The sequence below is a fragment of the Paramisgurnus dabryanus genome, chromosome 4 (genome assembly GCF_030506205.2).
Source record: "Paramisgurnus dabryanus chromosome 4, PD_genome_1.1, whole genome shotgun sequence".
Taxonomy (NCBI): domain Eukaryota; kingdom Metazoa; phylum Chordata; class Actinopteri; order Cypriniformes; family Cobitidae; genus Paramisgurnus; species Paramisgurnus dabryanus.
Window position 1 is genome coordinate 49503978 of NC_133340.1, and position 21143 is coordinate 49525120.

General features: G+C 38.5%; 2 long non-coding RNA genes across 3 annotated transcripts in view; one reads left to right on the top strand and one right to left on the bottom strand.

Moving 5' to 3' along the window:
* LOC135736114 (uncharacterized) overlaps positions 1-21143 on the bottom strand; it is a 377783-nt gene that overhangs the window by 12942 nt on the left and 343698 nt on the right. The window lies entirely within an intron of this gene.
* LOC135764734 (uncharacterized) lies at positions 1846-8850 on the top strand. Of its 2 annotated transcripts, XR_010540249.2 has the most exons (6): positions 1846-3902; positions 4013-4030; positions 4173-4372; positions 5480-5605; positions 5856-5889; positions 6449-8850. It is a non-coding gene; the product is annotated as an uncharacterized lncRNA (long non-coding RNA). The 2 variants fall into 2 exon arrangements; XR_010540250.2 differs by lacking the exons at positions 1846-3902; positions 4013-4030; positions 4173-4372 and adding an exon at positions 4431-4615.

The following is a 21143-nucleotide window of genomic DNA, read 5'->3' on the forward strand; positions in this document are numbered from 1 at the left end:
AACAATTTGAAAAACGCATCTCGCATTGATCACGGTGATCGGTTCTGCACAGATTTAGCTCATCTCAAACAATCCTATTAACTTAGTTATGCTATTTACGTAAGGGATAATTTATAGTGAGGCGGTTGTTATAGCGAATGTTAGCTACTATTAATCTTGTTTGTGGTGTTTTCGATATTATTGTTAATTTTGTTTATTTGAAAAATGTTAACATTTAAGTGTTCTATTTATTATTTTATATTATATTTTATTTAAATGTTATTCTATTTACTCTTTTTTATTCAAATTATATATAGGCTGTTGTTTGTGTCTCTTAAACTCTGGTGTCAATTAAACATTAAATGTTTTTCTTTGATTGTCAGTGAAAAATACTTTATCAAGGCGTGTTTGTTAAAATTAGTTATGTTTTCTAATTAAACTAAGGCCGAGTCCTGGCTTAAGATAATCCCTGTCCGGGACCACCCCAAGGTCTTTTATTGTCATTCTTTAGGCTACATGTTGCCACAAAAGAACGAAATACGTACTCAGGACCAGCAGCGTAAAAAAGATAATTAACATACAGTATACATAGAATAATTAAAACATAATTTAATAGACAATTAAAAAATAACATAGTAGATATAATATGTACAGTATAGTTATAAGGTGGTAATTTATTTTCTTTAGGCCTTACTTAAAATGGTCAAAAGGCCCCTGACCAAATTGTGCTTAGGGCCCCCAAAGGTATAGGGCCGGCTCTAGGACTCCGGTCCGTTGCAGATGCGGTGCGGTGCAGCAGTGCTGCGATCGTTTCGGCAGCGAGTCTATTTTTGCTGTACAGCACGCAAGCTGCACGCGCTGATTTAAAGTGATAGCGCATGTTTTGTGGTCAGAATGAACACGGATTTACACAAAAATGCAGTAATTTCACTCTAAATGGATGTAAATAAAGTTTTTCAGTAGTTTTTCTCTGTAATCTTATTTGTTTAATCCCAGTATGAAGCAATTAAAGCAAAAAAACCCCACGAGTTGAAAAATTATATATATAACATCTTGTTAAATATTCTACCGTGTTTATATGCATATAAATAAAGTATGCTATTAATTTTACCATTGTTTAATTATACTAACATAGTCTTTTAGTTTTTATTTGTAGTAAAACAACAGTAACCAACCCAGACAGCACACGTAAGTCTGCCCGACGTCGGCTCAAGAGCGTACGTCGGCCTCCTTATCTGAAACATCTAATAAGTATCGGCCAGGCATCGGCCAAATCTTCAGTCAAGTCAACGGTATTTCCCACTCATCAAGCTTGTCTGTTACGTCGGCTTTGGGTCGGATAACTATACCGGAGGCTGATGCCGCGCTTCTCTCTGTTGGTGCGTGTCCAGTTACTCCTCCCTTTGCAACCCACTAGAGCAGGGGTTCCCAAACTTTTTTTCCTGCGCACCCCCTTCTATGTCCCAACCGGGTTGGCGCACCCCCAATCCCCATTTTTAAAAAAAATCCAAAAAAACTTTATTTTCTCACCATAAATACTCATGTTTAATCATGCGCAAATAACCAAGGGCCGGTTGCACTAGCCGGACGTTAAGAAGTTGGGTGTAATAGTCCTACGTGGGGCTTAGCTACGTCCAACATTGTGAAAAATATTTACGCCTATTGCACCATCTGAAACTACGCTCATGTAGATGATGCGCGCCCCCGTGTATGCGTTTAACCACTGTGATATTTAGACGCCATTCGAGTTTACTATGGTAAAAAACGTACACTTACTGCCATCAGTGCGTCACGTGCAGACCCATCAAACACATTAACGAAAGCCTTTACTGTTCGCACAAAAGGTGTATAATAGTTTGCAGATTCATTATAACAGCTCAAGTTTCAAACAAAATTAAATGAAAGCTTTTAATAAGTTCTCTACAGTAAGTATTTATGTATTTTATTATATAATTCATTGGCGGTCTCTTTACCATGCATGAAAACACATTGCTCGCGTATCCTGTGCCCATGTCTCGTCACATTTCATTATTTCTATTTTTGCCATAAAAAAGTCTCTCTCTCTTGGTCCCTCTCCTCCTTCGTGACTAACAACTTTATCATAAGACGTCCCAAATGACAGTTTCCCTGATTTCAGTCAGTTAAGCATATTTATAATATATATGGAATGAATAAAAACGAGTTGGCACGCATATAGCGGCTGCAGTGCATAACAGAAGAGCAGTGCGTAGAATAAGACAGCAGCTGTCTTCTACGTTTCTATCAAAAACTAATAAATTATAGTTTTATAGATTACAAAGGAAATGTTTACTGTTCATTTTTTTATTTATTTATTGTATGGAAAAATCCCACTTAAAGAAACAGACCGCCATTACATTTTTCCTCTCGCGCACCCCCTGGTGGCAGCTCGCGTACCCCTGGGGGTCCGCGTACCACACTTTGGGAATCCCTGCACTAGAGCAAAGGCGACATCATTGGTGTATCAAGTATGTACAAGAACTAAGTAAATGATAATAAGTAAAGAAATATGGAATCCGTTAAGTAAATGTAAATGTTTTAATATAATATACAAGTAAAAATAAATAAAATAGCAGCGATTTCTTTGCTTTTAATGATACACAGCTGCTAGGTTCCATTATTCCGAAGCAGGAGGGGGCAGTAATGTACATACGCTGGTTGCCAGCCGCCGTTAATACTCAAGTAAGTTAGAGAAAAGGCAACTCGGAAAAGTGAGGAAAAATAAGGGATTATTGGCTTGTTTTACACGTATCATTGTTTTGTGTTCCCCTCCTTCGTAAAAAAACTGACAATTCCACGTCAACTCGAACACGCAAAACCCCGGTATGAAGCATTGTTATGAGCATGCCAAACCAACAGATGGCGATATATTCCTTAACCCAGAGAAGCCACTCCAGTCTCTTCTTGCCATGAACAAGGAAAAAGTGCGGGAGCTGACTTAGCAGACGTACGTGGTTCAGGTAAGTTTTCGACAAAAATCTTATATTAAAAGTCATAAAAGTTAGTATAAGGCACTCCGTCTACTACAGCACAGCAAATAAAGTAACGTTTGTAGTACTAGCAGCGCTATTCAGATTTGAGGCATTTTTGCTAAAATGTTTGTGTATTATTTAATAGAGATTATAATTTCCATTATTTTTATCAATCTAAATACCTTTCACTTGTTCAGTATTGTGTTTTTGTTGCTATATAAACGATGAACTTAATATAGGCAGATGGCCATTGCTTTTCTGAACAGTAGTTAGAAGTATTCTGAGGTAATTTAAATTTTAGGAAAAATATGAGGATGATTATCGATGATTATATAATTGAGTTCAATAACATGGTAATTTTGGCTGTTTCATTTCATTATGAGTGTTTGTTTGATGTTTAAATGATCAACATAATATTATGGTTAATTGTTCTGTCCCGTTTGTTAGAAAAGCTTTTGCAAATATCTTGTCTGAGGTAAATTGTCATTTTAAACACATTTAGTGAGTGTGAATAATATGATTTTTGTCTCTATATATATTTATGATGCTCTGGCAGTTTTAGTTACTGTATAAAGTGTATTATTATGATCTATCTGTATGATAGTTTGAGTGCTTACAATGGCAGCAAATTTAAAAACAAAACAAACAAGAGATGTTTACATTGACATTATTTAAGTTAGTTCAGATTCTTTGACAACCATTTTGTTATGCACAGTGCAATCTGATTTACGTTATTGTATATCAGATGTATGAAATGTACAGTGATTTAATGAACAGGTGTTTCATATCATAGTCATTTGCCATACTGTGGATTTTTAACACATCAAGGGCTGGAAATGACTAAATAAATTTCTTGCCTTTTTCCTTAGCTAATATTTCCCTCATATATGTTTCCTCTCTTCTTGTGTGTTAACAGGTCATTGGCACTGTTGTGTAAGTATTTCACTGACAGACACCTCAAGACATTTTAGTGGGTGTAACTGGACATCATTTATGTAAATCTGTAATATTCAATTATTATGTTTTATGTCTTTGCAAAACAGATCACAACATCATTTGCTGTAAGTTGTTTTTAACCAGCTGTCACAGACATTTTTATTATTTGACTTTAACCCTAAGTGTTTTTGATCTTAACCATACTGTCATATTAGTTTTATCGGAGATAGGACATAGAGGTACTAAGCCATCTGTTTCTCTGTGCAGGGCATGTACATCTAGGATGCGATCTTTCCAGATGAGATTCTCTCCAATGCCAGCAAACCGACAGTGGAACACACGAGCCAGCACTTCTCCCACCACATTGCCTCAGGCTTTTGAGATACCCACTTATAACTGCTTCTCCCCCCTATGTTGGGATCACCGGGGCCTCCATCGCCGGCATGTACACGCTACATTAGGTGTAGGTAAGACGCACACTCACTGCTTCCCTGGTAATTGTGTTCTCAATGTTTCTGTGCAGGTGCCTGGGATAATGAAGACAATTTGGGTTGTCATGTTACACACCAGGTGAACAACATCAGAGTGCGGCAGTCAGAGATCCTAAAGAAGGACTCCATATGTTTAGTCGAGACAGTGTGCCGTACATCTCTTTCGACGAGGATATTTGTTTCAGGACCGCTTTCCCGATACTGACAAGGACATTTAAGGTTCAATGGACAACTTGCTTTCAATGAATGGTTAATGTCTGTAGCCCTTTTCACACACACATACGAGTACACATCCGGGAGTTGTTCGGGATTATTTGATTTTGGTTAATTCACGCTGCCAATAGTTATCTGGATTTGTTTGTGCTTTCACACACATGCCATAAAGACATGACATATTTAAAGTCTTGCACTTGGTAGGTTTTTGTAGTATCTGTAGTTTGCTTATCCGTGATTTCTCTCTCGAGAAACCACACTTGTATTTTTTTGTTTATGATAAGATCATAAAGGAGTGCGTTACACCAGTGCTTCCCAATCCTGGTCCTCGAGCACGCCCTCTCAAAAAGTTTTAGATGTCTCCTTATTTAACTCATCAGCTTGTTGGGGAGACATGTTTACCATTTTGGAAGGAGGCTGATAAGTTGAATCAGGTGTTTTAAATACGTTTTTGGGAGGGGGTGCTCGAGGACCAGGATTAGGAAGCACTGCGTTACACGCTGTTTTGTTATGCTGGTGAATGTTCATAGCTGATAGTGACAAACCCCCTGATTTCTTCTTCAGTCCAGTTTGCAGATATTTATCATTGTGAATGTTAATCTGCATTTAAATCTGCCATGTCAAAGGGGAAAAGGCTATATTTTTGTCGTGATGACACAATATTTATGTTGACTAATTATCGACGTTGAAATTGACACCGCCGATTCTATAGACCAAACGCAACAGCTCTAAGTCTAGCATACACATAATTGCATTCACTAACTTTGCCTCAGGTTATAAATAACTTAATAATCACAACCATCCACTACCTAAAAAGCTATGAACAGCAGTCATACAAATTTTCTCAATTTGCTTTTCTATTTCTACTAGAAATTATGTGAGCTGCAGTCTGGATCCTGCTTCTGTCAGATGACCTAACACAAATGGAAAGATGACATCGACCCTTGCAAGGACTTCAGACGATGCCAGCACTGGACTACATACAGTGGTAATCATGTGCGTTTCATGTTTAACTTTGGATACTTTTGGAGATCATTTCATCTTCCCCTCGCTTAAATGTTTACATTAACAGAATTTTTTTACCAGGGGTGCCCAAACTTGTGCATGTCCCTGTACTGATATATACTATACAAATAATATAAGTTGAATTTACTTATTTGAAACGCATTATACTAAGCACTACACTGCAATGTTGTTTTTAACGTTTGTGCATAATATATTATTTGTTGTCTTTTTCCTTCATTAGATTTTCAGTAGTCCGTGTCAAATATTATTTCAAGGTAAGAAAGCTTTACATGTTTTTTATTGTGCTTTAGTGATCACCAGTGTTTGGAATAACGCCGTTTAAAAGAACGGCGTTACGTAACGACGTTCATTTTTCAGTAACGGGCTAATCTAATTAATTACTTTTCACGCCGTTACAACGCCGTTAACGTTACCGGACGTTAAATGCGGTGCGTTACTATGCACTGACTTAATAAACTGTGTGATCCAAACGCAACCCTGGGTCACACAGCTAGTGAGGAGGTAGGTAATAACGAGATAAGCGATTATGATTGGCTAAGGCAGAGTAATGCGTTTCATGGTAGCCAATCAGAGCCAGTGTTGTTATACACATGCCAGCGCACGCGCATGCGGCGACACACACACACAGGGCGAATCCCAATTGAAAGTGATGATCACTATGCCCTATTCCCTTCGAAGATCAAATCTCTTGATGTATAAACTCTAGATAAAGTTGCGCAATGTTGTCTCATAGTGTGGCTAATTAAAATACACTTGGTGATAAAATACAACGTCTTTTTCTGTTTATTTGGATTTTACACCCCCTTCGCGAAGTGCCCAAACGGCATTTGGAATTTACCCAAACATACGCAACAGCTAAACAGAGATTCGCGGCAGCAGAAGAGATGGCTAGTCAGGAGGAGCAATCCGATGAAAAGTTGGCATTTTCAAGGTGGAGATATAAGCACTACTTCAAATTCATTGTGGTCAAAGCAAGAACGTGCATGTAATGTGTACATTATGTCCGGGAGCGAAGACTTTGTCGACATCCATTGTAAGCAACTCTAATTTAATGAATCATATTGTTAAACTGCTTTTTTAATGAATAAAACGAAATACAGCAGCCTATGTCTTCCAGACTATTTATCTCAGTTTGATTTATTTAATTTGCTACAGTTATTGCAAACACACTTTATATTATTTAACTGTTTACTTTTGAAGAAAATACCTGAAGTACAGAATGTCTACCAGACCAGTTGTCTGACATTGGGAGTTTGATTTATTTTAATTAAGAATACGACTACAGAGCAAACACACTTTTTGTTGTTTAAAAGTTAACTTTTTGTGAACAAAACACTTGGAAGTACAGGTTGTTTACTTGACCAGTTGTCTCAGGTTGAGAGAGTTTTATTTAATTTAGTTTGCTGAAGTTAAATGCACTTTATATGGTGTAACTGTTTACTTATCTTACAAAGATAATACTTGAAGAGTAGGATAAAACTCTTGCTGTCTGTTGATGTGCAATAAATATGGAAATTTATGTATGAACACCTGTCTGTTCTACTCATTTCAACTGACATGTGAAAACTGCTAAAAAATACAAATTCTTTGACATATAGCAACTTTTTTTTTTAACCGTAACGCAAATAGTTACTTTCCCTGGTAACGAGTTACTTTTATTATAGAGTAATTGAGTTACTAACTCAGTTACTTTTTGGAACAAGTAGTGAGTAACTATAACTAATTACTTTTTTTAAGTAACGTTCCCAACACTGGTGATCACACAGGCCCTGTTTATGTTCTTAACCGGCATGAGTTTATTTATTGTGATATACACAAAACAAGATATTTTGATAAATGATGTTAAGTACACAGCTGCTCATTTACTTCAATAAAATGTATTTTTCCTATTATGGAAGTCATTGGGTACCATCAACTGTATAATTGACATCATTTATCAGATTAAAGAATTTTTGGCAAGTTTATAACAACATGAAGGTGAGTAAATGATACAATTATTATTTTTTACGTAAACTTTTAGCTTTGAAGGATTATTTACTCAACCCAATGTCATCCAAGATGTTTGTCTTTCTTTCTTTAGCCAAACACAATTAGAGTTATATTAAATACTGTCCTGGCCAGTGGCGGCTCGTGACTGCTCTTCTGAGGGGTGCAAATTCAAAATAAGTGTTCAGAGTGTCATGTGTGTTGCTCGTGTTTTCAAAAATATGTGTTTGTTGCGTCATGTAAACCATGTGCATCACGTGTCTTGTCAAAAGAAGTGCCTGCTGCACACGCGTCAAAACCGTTTATGATAAAAGAGATGCTCACGTTCACAAAATACACGCAACACATCTAGACGACATCTTCCTAATGAGCAGACGCTCCCTGAGCGACATCATGCCGATGGAACTTTGAAAGTCGGCACAACGTCGGCCAGATGTATGTGTGCTGTCTGGGAAATTTGTCTCATCACAATACCCATAACCATGGAATTTTTTGTTAAACTAAGGTAATACAAATCATAATCAATCTGACAAAAACCATTTTGTCAATAGTTAAAATTATGGTTAAATTTTCTAAGGAGAACTATACAAAATTATCTGTTTGAAAGACGGGGAAGCGCACCTGTCAATCAGCGCTATTATAACAGAGCGAGGCGAGAGATGAACGTACGGAGCTTCTGAGGGGACATTTGCAAAAAAATAAATAAATAAGACTTTTGCGTGCTCACGAGAAACTATCGCATGCTCACGAGAAACCTTTCTCGAGCCCACGAGAAACCTTTCTCGTGCGCACGCGTTAGTGCATTGTGCCTGCTATTTATAAAACAGCCTCTAGATGGCACTGTGTTAAATGATTTGTTCGTGTGTACAATTCAAGATATATAGGCCTACAGTTGGAAATAATAAAATATAACCAAATTTCTTGTCTATATTGGAGGTTGTATGCTATTTAGACTCCGTGCCTTCTTCACTACTTGAGTAGTCACTTTGATAAATGCCAGCGTGATGCGCAGTTCCAGCCATGAAAAAGGATTGCGAGACAGGTCCTTGGCGGCTAAAATCTCAATGGTTTATTCACAAAGCCGCCGAGTCTTTCCATTCCTCACTCGATTAATATCGCGGTGAAAAGAATCAGGAGCTCTCCTACCAACAAACAATATCCCTCACTAACTAATACATTTTACCGTTAAACAGCTTGACATTTCCATTCATGAAATCAACAAGAAAAATCAAAACTTACCTGTAACAGTACAAATCGCGTTTCTGCTGCTGCGCCAATTACTTGAAGTGAACTTCGGCTTATAGAGATGTGTTGCTTTAAATGCTCTTATTTATTTATATTCATAAAACGCATCAACAAAACATACTTTTTAAAATTAAGAAACAAATTGTATGAAACTAAATTCGTTTTAAAGAATTAAACAAAACTTATTAAGTGGTCAAAGATTATGTCTGACCCTTGATCATAATAACCTTCAATCCATTACAACGCCCCATATGACGTTTAAAATTACTTTCTGTCTTTCTTAATAAGCAAATTGAAACAAATCATAAAAAACATTACAACAATATTCAAACACAACAATACACAAACAATATAAAACAAACATAATTTCTTTCAGAATCCATGTTTGAAACAAGCTAGTATAGCGTTTATAGTCCGTGACAATTGTTGGTGGCACTTTTGAGCAAAACCTCCGTTGCAACCATCCATTTAATGGAACTGGTGCCCTCAATTTCATGAAAAGCTCAATGCCAGTGGGCGGGTCCTGCCATTTGAGATGTACACAAAACTTAATTTCTCATAAAATTAGTAAAATATTAGTAAACTATTAGTATTACTATTAGTAAAATCTTTTGATTGCATATGAATGATGATAATAGAACACACACGCCACATACACAACATATGGTAAATAAGATTCACAGTCACACCACTTGGTGTTTATAGAATAATTAGTGGGGGCATGATTTATTATTGTTTGCTAAACCCCAACACAACCTTTGCACCCTAAATTTGAAGTGGATATTGTAAAGTTACCTAATTGAAATAAGATTGTGCCTTAAAATCCCTTAATGTCTTAAAAGGCAGTCGAAATGTTTATCCTTTGCATAGTTGTTTTGGCAAAACATCTGTCACAATTTAGCCTTGTTTTACACAGGCACGCACGAGAAACGCGCGCATATTTGTGCGTTCGTCTTGATGCAGACTGTGGTAAAAGAGAACTTGAAAACCTCCTGATCAAGCCCGGGCACAGTGCTGGTGGTCTAACTCAGTGATTCCCAACCGGGGGTATGTGAAGAGTTTACAGGGGGTACGCGAAAAGATTTAGATTTTGCTTTGATCTCATTTACTTTTAATAAAGTAAATGAGATTTACTTTTACTTTTCTTTCGTTTGTCCAGTCATTGACATAAGATTGATTTTTGGATAGCATTGTAAAAAGGACAACTTTAAATGTAATTTTAATCTTATCATTAATACTATTAGCCGTCGTGAGTAAATGCGCTGCATGCTCCAAAACGCATTAGCGATGTCCACCTCAGGAACGATTTGCGTGTGATTTACTACAAAAGCGCAAATAAAATACACAGGCACAATAATGACATAGGCACATTTCCATAATGACCTTGCAGTCTACTAAGAGCAGCGCAAATAAGTACAGAGACCTCGGCAGGACATCACAATGAAAATGCGGACTGCGGAGTGTGAAATTCCAGCTAAAAGCACACTAAGAACCGGAGGACGAAAGATGAAGGGTAAAAGAAGTTTTGAAAAACCTGATTTGACTTCTCCTCGAAGTTTTGAAAAACCTGATTTGACTTCTCCTCCTGACTTCTCCTCCTCTTTTCTCCAGCAAATTAAACATAGCATAGGTTTGGCAAAACTATATATATATTTAAAAAAAAAAGTATGTTCCTCTGGCAAAATTTAATACTCTCCTCACATTAATGTTGCTTCTAAAAGGAAAACTTCTTCAAATGCATATGCAATAAGGTCGCGAAAGTAACACCTTTTCAGAGCTAAATATCTACTGCGTGTCTTTAGTAAGATCAGTCGTTATTAACAGGGACGCCGTAAGGGGGGGAAGTTAGGACGATTCTAAGGGCCCATGAACTTTTGAGGGCCCCAGCCAAGGACTGTGCCGCACACGCAACCCCCTTAAGCTCTGCCCCGTCTTTACTCTGCGTTTTAGCGCCGTCTTCAATCCACGGTCTCACAGTGCGCGTGAACTTCAGAAGAGAGCAAGGTGTGTGTATTTACTGCTATTTGCTATGATATCTGCATATGTGCACTTCCTTACTATAAATGCAGTTTACACAATGTGACGCTGGAGCAATACAATGCAGTTTTCTTTCCACTGTAAAGTCTTCGCTCTGTTCACCCCAGTTTAAAAAAACACAAGGTGATTTACATTCCCTGTTTTATGTTATGATTCTAACGCGAAGTCAGCCCTTATAAGCCGTTTAAATTAACGTAGCCCGTATAAGCTAATTAACATAAACTAGAAATGCGATCGGTTACACACTGTTTTTTTTGTAACGCAATATGCCAAGGAAGGATTTTTATGCAGTCGTAAATCGAGTTAAAAAGGCTAAACTAGTCAAATTATGTATATTAAAGCTTCTCAACTTGCAAGGGTTAAGAAATCAATGGAAATCTATGTAGTAATCTGCTATAGTTGTCATTCATTTCATTTTAGAGCCCCGTTGATTAAAAAACAGTCTGAAGAATCATTTAATAACAGTATAGCTGTTTTCTTAAAGAGTAACTAAACCCTAAACCAACTTTTTTTAGTTAATGATCTGTAAGAATGGGGTTTTATTAGTGCTGTTCATTGATTTTAGTAAGTTTTTTGACATTTGGATATGAAGTGTTTCAATACTACAATATATGGTGTAAAAACGTCTGAGTGCTGCCCTCTTCAGGTTGAACTGTGGCTACTGCAGTTGAATTTTCCTATTGAATGTTGGGTCCAAAAAATGCCTCGTGATGTAAGCAGGTTCAAGCTCACCATGCCGCTTTGGTCAAGCATTGTTGACCCAGTCTTATTTCAGGCAGAATGTACATAGAAAAGATGCATTGTTGTTGTTCGCCATTTTTAAATGTTACAATGTTGTGTGTGTAACAGCTCAAGTATACAGTATGTCACTAAGACCGTCTCTGAAAATCAGACTAAAGCCTCAAATCTTATTGTGAGATAAAAAGCATCACAGTTTAATTTCAAGCATTAATTTCACTATGATTTCAATCGCTGACATGACATTACTCAGTCAACATTAAAGATATCAAGTTTATATTTTCACAAATGTTCTTTACATTATATAGGATGATTTTATGTGGAAAACAGTAAATCACAAAGAAATACTTCAGCTGGGTTTTCACAGGCATGGTCACATTTATCTTTAATCTTTAAGAATGTTGCATTTTCTCTGAATATTTGATTTAATGTACTGTATTTTTCAATTAAATTTTAGATATCTATAAATACTGATAACTGTGGTCAAAACAATAGCAAAATAAATAGTTCTGTATTATTAAATTACAGACAAAGATTTTGAATGGCTACATAAGGTTGGATTGTATGTTTGGTACGAAATGGGTATGGGGGGGCCTGACCCCCTATTTTTTCATAGGGCCCAAAATTGCTAGCGGTGGTTATTAACTCCAATATGATGGTTTGCGCAAGCTGTTAGTAAATCTGGCCCTTACAGGGGTCATATGATGAAATGTTTAAAATAAGTCTTTGGCGTTCCCAGAGTCCGTATGTGAAGTTTTATCTCAAAACACCCTAGAGATAATTAATTATAGCATATCAAAATTGACATTTATAGGCCTGAGCAAAAATGTGCCGTTTTTGGGTGTGTCTTTTAAAATGCAAATGAGCTGATAAAATGCAAACACCGATCGCAATGATGGTGGTTTGTTGAAATAAACATGCTTCATCAGTCAGTGATTTTTACTTTAATGTTTAAAATTAATTAGGGGTCAAGCCCAGAATGGGCGAGACCCCTATTGGGATTGTTAGTTTTCTTCTTCTTCTTATTATTATTATTATTAGGGGTCAAGCCCAGAATGGGCGAAGACCCCTATTGTATCTGTTAGTTTTCTTTTTAGGGGTCAAGCCCAGAATGGGCGAGACCCCTATTGGGATTGTTAGTTTTCTTATTATTATTATTAGGGGTATAATTTGTGTCGATTCGCCAATCCGTTTCCGTATACCGCGTCAACGAATTTTACGTAGATTGCGTAAAAACGGATTTGAGGCTGTATCTTTGCCAAAGTTAAACTTATTCACACGACACTTGGTTGTTTTTTCAGTCATGACCTGAGGGTTCGTGCCCAGTTTCGTCACAGCGCCACCTAGTGTTCACGAGATTTGAAAAATGGCTATTTTTGCTTATCACTACTGCAAACTTGAGTCTAAAATTATACAAGTGCTATTGTTAGATTCCTTGAGGCATGCCGAGTCAAACGATACCAAATGGTTTTCAGTCAGCCATTTTGGGGGTCGGCCATTTTGATTTTTAACTTTTTTTGTCGGAAAGTTATGAATTTTGGCACACTCAAAGAGGACATTCCAAATAGTCCCCACACCAAATTTGGAGTGTCTTTGTCAAACCCTATAGCGCCACCAACAGTCCAAATTTTCACTTGCATTTTTGGTTATAACTGCTGACCCATACGTCATAGAAATGCAATTCTTGTTTCATCTGATTCCTTGGCTCATGCCAATTCGATTTCACCATATGACGTCATTTCGGTTATGCTAATTATTTTGATATTTTGAATTGTTTGTAAAACCTACTTTTTCGAACTCGTCTTAGAGCTTTTGTCCAATTTGCGTAAAGAATGGGTGTTTAGCATCTAGAGACACTCATGGCAAAAAGTTATGGAATTCGTGTCTATTCGCCGATCCGTTTCCGTATACCGCGTCATAACATTTTACGTAGAGCGCGAACAAACGGATTTGAGGCTGTATCTTTGCCAAAGTAGTTTTGATGGCAGTCATGACATGAGGGTGCGTGCACAGTTTCGTCACAGTGCCACATAGTGTTCACGAGATTTGAAAAATTGCTATTTTTGCTTATATCTAATGCTAGCTTGATATTAAAATTATGGATTTGTGGCTATATCTTCGCAAAAGTTTTGCATATTAATGTGTGCATTGCCAGTGGTTCAGTGGTTAGTGTAGGTTGTCTACAAATCGGAAGGTTGGTGGTTCAAACCCCAGCTCCACGGTGTCCATGAGTGAGACATCTAACCCCAACTGTTATATGTCATCAAAGTCATGAACAGAGGGTGCATGGAGCGGTTTGTCACAAGGTTTGTCTAGTGGTCACGAGATTTGAAAGGTGACTGTTTTTGTTTTTATGCTGCAAAATTGAGTCTAAAATCATGAAATTGCTATTGTTAGATTCCTTGAGGCATGCCGAGTCAAACGATACCAAAATGTTTTCAGATGGCCATTTTCAATTACAAAGCATACCAACTTTTTCAAACTCCTCCTACAGCGTTCATTTGATTGGCTTGGATTTGGTACACACAATCTAGACTCTAGACAAAAAGTCATAAAAAGATTTTGATAGACCAATCAGTTATTGTATAGCGCATCAACAAATATTATGGCGAGCACGCAGGAATGGATTTGAGGCTATATCTTTGCAAAAGTTTTGCATATTAATGTGCGTATTTCCAGTGGTTCAGTGGTTAGTGTAGGTTGTCTACAAATCGGAAGGTTGGTGGTTCAAACCCCAGCTCCACCTGACCAAGTGTTGAGGTATCATTGAGAATCCCAACTGCTCCTGATGAGCTGGATGGCTCTCGCATGGCTGACAGTGTATGAATAGGTGAATGTTTCACAACTTGTAAATGTCATGTACTGAGGGTGCATGGAATAATTTGTCACAGAGCCACCTATTTCATCAGCATTTTTTTGAAAGCCCTTGTAAACTTTTCAGTGCCCCCTAGTGGTTAAGAGTTTTGAGGCTTTATCTCCAGATCGCTTTATTGTGTGTACACCATATTTGGTGGGTGTCATCACAATTATGACCTGAGGCACCATCTATTGTTTTGGTGCAGTGCCCCCAGTGGTCAAGTCATTTGAGGCTATATCTCAACATTGCTTAATCATATGTATATAAAATTTGGTGGGTGTCATCACAATCATGACCCGCGGCACCATCTATTGTTTCAGTGCAGCGCCACCAAGATAAAGAAGATTTGAAAAATTGCAATTTTTGCCTTAATCTACTGAAAACTTAGATTTAAAATCAAGACAGTCATTATTGATACTTCATTCTGTGCCCTTTTTGGCTTGACCCCGGCATCGCTGCTTTGCAGCTATATTTAGGGGTCAAGCCCCGAAGGGGCGAAGACCCCTATTGTATCCGTTAGTTTTCTTTTTATAATTATTAGGGGTCAAGCCCCGAAGGGGCGAAGACCCCTATTGTATTTGTTAGTTTTCTTATTATTAGGGGTCAAGCCCCGAAGGGGCGAAGACCCCTATTGTATTTGTTAGTTTTCTTATTATTAGGGGTCAAGCCACGAAGTGGCGTAGACACCTATTGTTATTGTTAGTTTTCTTATTATTATTAGGGGTCAAGCCCAGAATGGGCGAAGACCCCTATTGTATCCGTTACCCCGGATTTCCACCGACTGCGGAGCAGCTGCAGATCAGCTCCGCTGCGTTACGTCTCCGCACTCTGCCGTCCGCCAATACCCACCAGTTCCGTTTTTGTTGCAGAGCGGCTGCGTGCTGAAGTGACGAGGTCTCGCAAATTCACGTGATGATCGCGCGATACCTAGTTCTGTCTCTGCCCATTATGCCGTTGAATTATGACGTTTTTACAAACCAGCCCAGATCACAACACGAGATCTCGCATAGACAGAGCAGTACATCAAATCCATCCAAAATTCAAAAAATAAGAAGGCTGCTAAAACATTTATATATGCTTTATCTTTAATGTATTTATTTGAAACTCCCCTGGCTCTGTTCCTGTCTATTATTTGTTGTTTCTGTATTAATGACTTTATTTGTGTGTGTTTGTAATGTTTGTATTGCAAAGATTTAATAAAAAAACACGAGTTCTCGTGAATTCAGGTATGATCACGCGATAAAGTCATGGCTCCGCCCTGCGGAGCTGTCCGGCATCCGTCAAAAATAGAAGCTCTGCGTATTTGTGCCGGAGGGCTGCGGATGGCCGGAGCTGTGACGGATTCGGAGCGCAGTCAGTGGAAATACACACATTGACTTGAATGGAAACCGATTGACTCCGCCGCCGTTCCGCAACGGATCCGCAGCCGTTCCGCAGTCGGTGGAAATCCGGGGTCAGTTTTCTTATTATTATTCTTCCCTTTTCTTTTTCTTTTTCTTCCGCCATTGCGTCTATGGCAGCCCATAGCAGCTTACATAGGAAAGTTATGAAATTTTGCACACTGATAGAGGACTGTCCAAAAAGTCTCCACAACAAATTTGGAGTCTTAATCTCTAACCCGCTAGCGCCACCAACAGTCCAAAGTTGAACTTATGTTTTTGCTTATAACTTCTAATCCTCTGATTCCTTGGCTCAAGACGATTCGATTGGACCCTATGACGTCATTTTCCGTCATGCAATTTTTTCCGCCATTTTGAATTATTCGTAAAACCTACTTTTGCGAACTCGTCCTAGAGTTTTTACCCGATTGCCGCGAAAATTGGTATGTAGCATCTAGAGACCCTCGCGGCAAAAAGTTATTAAAAGAATTTTGATAAACCAATCCGTTGTCGTATAGCGTGTCAACAAATTTTACGTAGAGCGCAAAAAAACAGATTTTAGGCTGTATCTTCGTCAAACTTAGGCCTATTGACACGACACTTGGTTCTTGTGATGCCAGTCATGAACTGAGTGTGCATGCACAGTTTCGTTGCAGCGCCACCTAGTGGTCAAACAGATGATTTATACACCTTTAACTTTGGGTGCGTTTAACGTATTTTGACGGGACTTGATTTTTAGGTGTCCTGAGTAGTCGCCGAGTCCAACGATACCAAACATGCCAGATGTCGCCTTACGGTTAGCACTGCGCAGCAAAACAGCACTTAAAAAACACGGGCGAATATCTCCGCGAGCGTTATTCCGATCGACTCGAAAACACCATAGTAAGAACATTGCATTACCTTCTGAACAAAAAGTTCTATTGTCGTTATATTAAATTTTTCATCAGAAATGGCCGAAAATTGCAAAAAACAAAAAATTACCTTTAGATTTTGTGGTTTTTACACATAAAAGGTTATAACTTCGCAACGAAAAGAGATTTTTTCACCAGATTTGATACGCTGATGTATGAGCAGAGTCTGAGGCCACACAAAAAAATTGGTTTGCCTGAACCACTAGGTGGCCCTATAATTGAACAAAATATTTCATATCAAGCAAGCCCTATGGTCATACAACTATTTCTTTGCCGAACTAAAGTGTATAGTCATGAAACTAGCTAGATGTAACGCAGTCATAACCTGAGGTTTCATGCACGATTCTGTCATAGCGCCACCTAGTGGTTTGGAGATAGAAAATAGCTATTTTTGCCTAAAACTACTGCAACAGCACATCTAAAACCATGAGTCATCATGGAATCTTCATTTCATGGCTTGGACTATAATCACTGGTGGATGTGAATTTACTCTCTAGCAACCAATGAGAATACCTTATCAACCGTTTTTGCAAGAGCTATATCACTGCGTCAGAACATCGTAGACACACGGGGGTGGGCTCTTTTGACTCATTAACACCACTGTAACATTTTGTGAGATGAGTATTGCCACTGCAAGCACCACTCATTTTTACTTCAGTGTTCTAGTTATCAATGCTCGTCGAAAAAGAGGGAGAGATTTCACTAAATGAGAACACAGCTTTTTCCTGATAACTATTACGTTGTTTTGTCTGAAATCAAGAGATTTTCCTAGGTTCTTTAAATTGCTCATCCGAAGTCAACTTTACTTTCTGCTGTGCCCTTTTTGGCTTGACCCCGGTGATTGCTGCTTGCAGCTATATTTAGGGGTCAAGCCCAGAATGGGCGAAGACCCCTATTGTATCTGTTAGTTTTCTTTTTAGGGGTCAAGCCACGAAGTGGCGTAGACACCTATTGTTATTGTTAGTTTTCTTATTATTATTCATCCTAGTTCTTCCGCCATTGAAGTCAATGGCAGCCCATAGAACCGTATGTAGGAAAGTTATGTAATTTGGCACACATGTAGAGGACAGTCTTAGAAGTTACTATAGCAACATTGGTGTGTCTAACTCAAACCCTCTAGCGCCACCAACAGTCCAAAAATCCACTTATGTTCATGCTCATAACTTCTGACCCGTGAGTCCTAGACAATAAATTCTTGTTTCCTCTGAATCCTTGGCTCATGATGATTCAATTGCACACATTGATGTCATTTGTGTCATGCACATCTTTCCGCCATTTTGAATTTTCCGTAAAACCTACTTTTTCGAACTCCTCCTAGAGCGTTTGTCCGATTTGCATGTCATTTGGTATGTAGCATCTAGAGACACCCCAGACAAAAAGTTATCAAAAGCTTTTTGATAGACCAATGCGTCCTCGTATACAGTGACAACATATAAGGCGGCGAGCACGCCAAAACGGACGTGAGGCCGTATCTTCGCAAAACTTTTGTGTATCGACACGAAACTTGGTATATGTCATTACAGTCATGACCTGAGGGTGCCTGCAACGTTTCGTCTCAGCGCCACCTAGTGGTCACGAGATTCGAAAAATGCTTATTTTTGCTTATAACTACTTCAAACTTGAGTCTAAAATCATGAAGGTGGTTTTGTTAGATTCCTTGAGGCATGCCGAGTCAAAGGATAACAAACGGTTTTCGGTCGGCCATTTTGGGTGTCGGCCATTTTGAATTTTCTCATTAATTTCAGTATTTCACAAACAAAATGGCGTATCGCTACGAAATTTGGCATGGTTCATCAGTGACATGTTCTGAGCGCACCTATAAATCTTTAGGACAGCGCCACCTAGTGGTCAGGATATGTAAAGAAATTGTTTAAAATCTTTATAGCATTTGATTCATTTGCCACACTGACATGAGACTTCACTCTATTGATTCCTTGGCTCGTGCTAAGTCCGACGGTACCAAATATGTCTGAGTCAAACCTACTTCCTGTCGGCCATTTTGAATTATATTGAACACCTACTTTTTCGAACTCCTCCTAGAGCGCTTGTTTGATTGGCTTGATTTTTGGTACGCATCATCTAGAGACACTCTAGACAAAAAGTTATCAAAAGCTTTTCGGTAGACCTATCCGTTGTCGTATAACACATCAAAGAATGCGAGGGCGAGCACGCCAAAATGTGTTTGAGCCTGTATCTTCGCAAAACTTTTGCGTATTGATATGAGACCTGGTATATGTCATAACAGTGATGACGTAAGGGTGCATGCACCGTTTCGTCACAGCGCCCCCTAGTGGTCACGAGATATAAAAATTTCTATTTTTGCTTATAACTACTGCAAACTTAAATGTAAAATTATGAGAGTAGTCTTGTTAGATTTCGTGAGGCATGCCGAGTCAAACGATACCAAATGGTTTTTGGTCGGCCATTTTGTGTGTCGGCCATTTTGAGTTTTTTTTAAGTTCAAGCATTTCAGAAACGCAATTGCGTATTGTTATGAAACTTGGTATGGTTCATCAGCAACATGTTCTGAGAGGGCTTGTAAACTTTTTGGCGCCCCCTAGTGGTCAAGAGATTTGAAGCTATATCTCTGCATCTCTTTATCGTATTTACACCAAATTTGGTGGGTGTCATCACAATCATAACCTGAGTCACCATCTATTGTTTTGGTCAGTGCCCCCTAGTGGTCAAGTCATTTAAGGCTATATCTCCGTATCGCTTTATCGTATTTACACTAAATTTGGTATGTGTCATCACAGTCATGGCCTGAGGCACCATCTATTGTTTCGGCACAGTGCCACCTAGTGGTCTCAAGATACAAAAAATTGCAATTTTTTTCCCTAAAACTAATGCAAACTTAGATCTTGAATCATGACCGTCATCACGTATGAATCATTTTTGCCATGTTTGGCTTGACCCCGGTATCGCTGCTTGCAGCTATATTTAGGGGTCAAGCCCCGAAGGGGCGAAGACCCCTATTGTATTTGTTAGTTTTCTTATTATTATTAGGGGTCAAGCCCAGAATGGGCGAAGACCCCTATTGTTTCTGTTAGTTTTCTTTTTCTTTTTCTTTTTCTTTTTCTTTTTCTTCCTCCGCCATTGCGGTCTATGGCAGCCTATAGAACCGTACGTAGGAAAGTTATGAAATTTGGCACACTGATAGAGGACTGTCCAAAAAGTCTCCACAGCAAATTTGGAGTCTGTATCTCTAACCCGCTAGCGCCACCAACAGTCCAAATTTGCACTTATGTATTTGCCTATAACTTCTGACCCGTAAGTCCTAGACACTAAATTCTTGTATCCCCTGATTCCTTGGCTCAAGACGATTCGATTGGACCCTATGACGTCATTTTCCGTCATGAAAAATTTTCCGCCATTTTGATTTATTCATAAAACCTACTTTTGCGAACTTGTCCTAGAGCTTTTGCCCAATTGCCACGAAAAATGGTATGTAGCATCTAGAGACACTCAGGGCAAAAAGTTATTAAAAGAATTTTGATAAACCATTCCGTTTTCGTATAGCGCGTCAACAAATTTTACGTAGAGCCCAAAAAACAGGTTTTAGTGTGTATCTTCGCCAATCTTATGTCTATTGACGCCACACTTGGTAGTTGTGATGCCAGTGAGGATCTGAGGGGGCATGCAGAGTTTCGTCACAGCACCACCTAGTGGTCATACGAATGTTGTGCATGCTTATAACTTTGGCTCTGATCTGTGTTTTTTCACGGGACTTGTTTCGCTGAAGTCCAGAATAGTTGCCGAGTTCAACCTTACCAAACATGCCAGATTTCGCCTTACGGTTAGCCCTGCGCAGCAAAACAGCACTTAAAAAACACGCGCGAATATCTCCGCGAGCGTAATTCTGATCGACTCGAAAACATCATAGGAAGAATATTGCATTACCTTCTGAACAAAAAGTTCTATTGGCGTTGTATTAAAATTTTCATCAGAAATGGCCGAAAATTGCAAAAAACGAAAAATTACCTTTAAATTTTCTGTTTTTACACATAAATGGTTATAACTTCGTAACGCAAAGAGATTTTTTCACCATATTTGATACGCTGATGTACGACCACAGTCTGAGGCTACACAAAAAAAATTGTATGCTTGCACCACTAGTTGGCCTTATAATTGAATAAAACCTTTGAAATCAAGCCACCCTATGGTCATACAACTGTTTCTTCACTAAACTAAAGTGTATAGTCATAAAACTAGCAAGATGTAACACAGTTATGACCTGAGGTTGCATGCACGAATTTTGTCATTGCGCCACCTACTGGTTTTGAGACAGAATATGGCATTTTTTTGGCCTAAAACTACTGCAACAACACATCTAAAACCATGAGTCATCATGGATT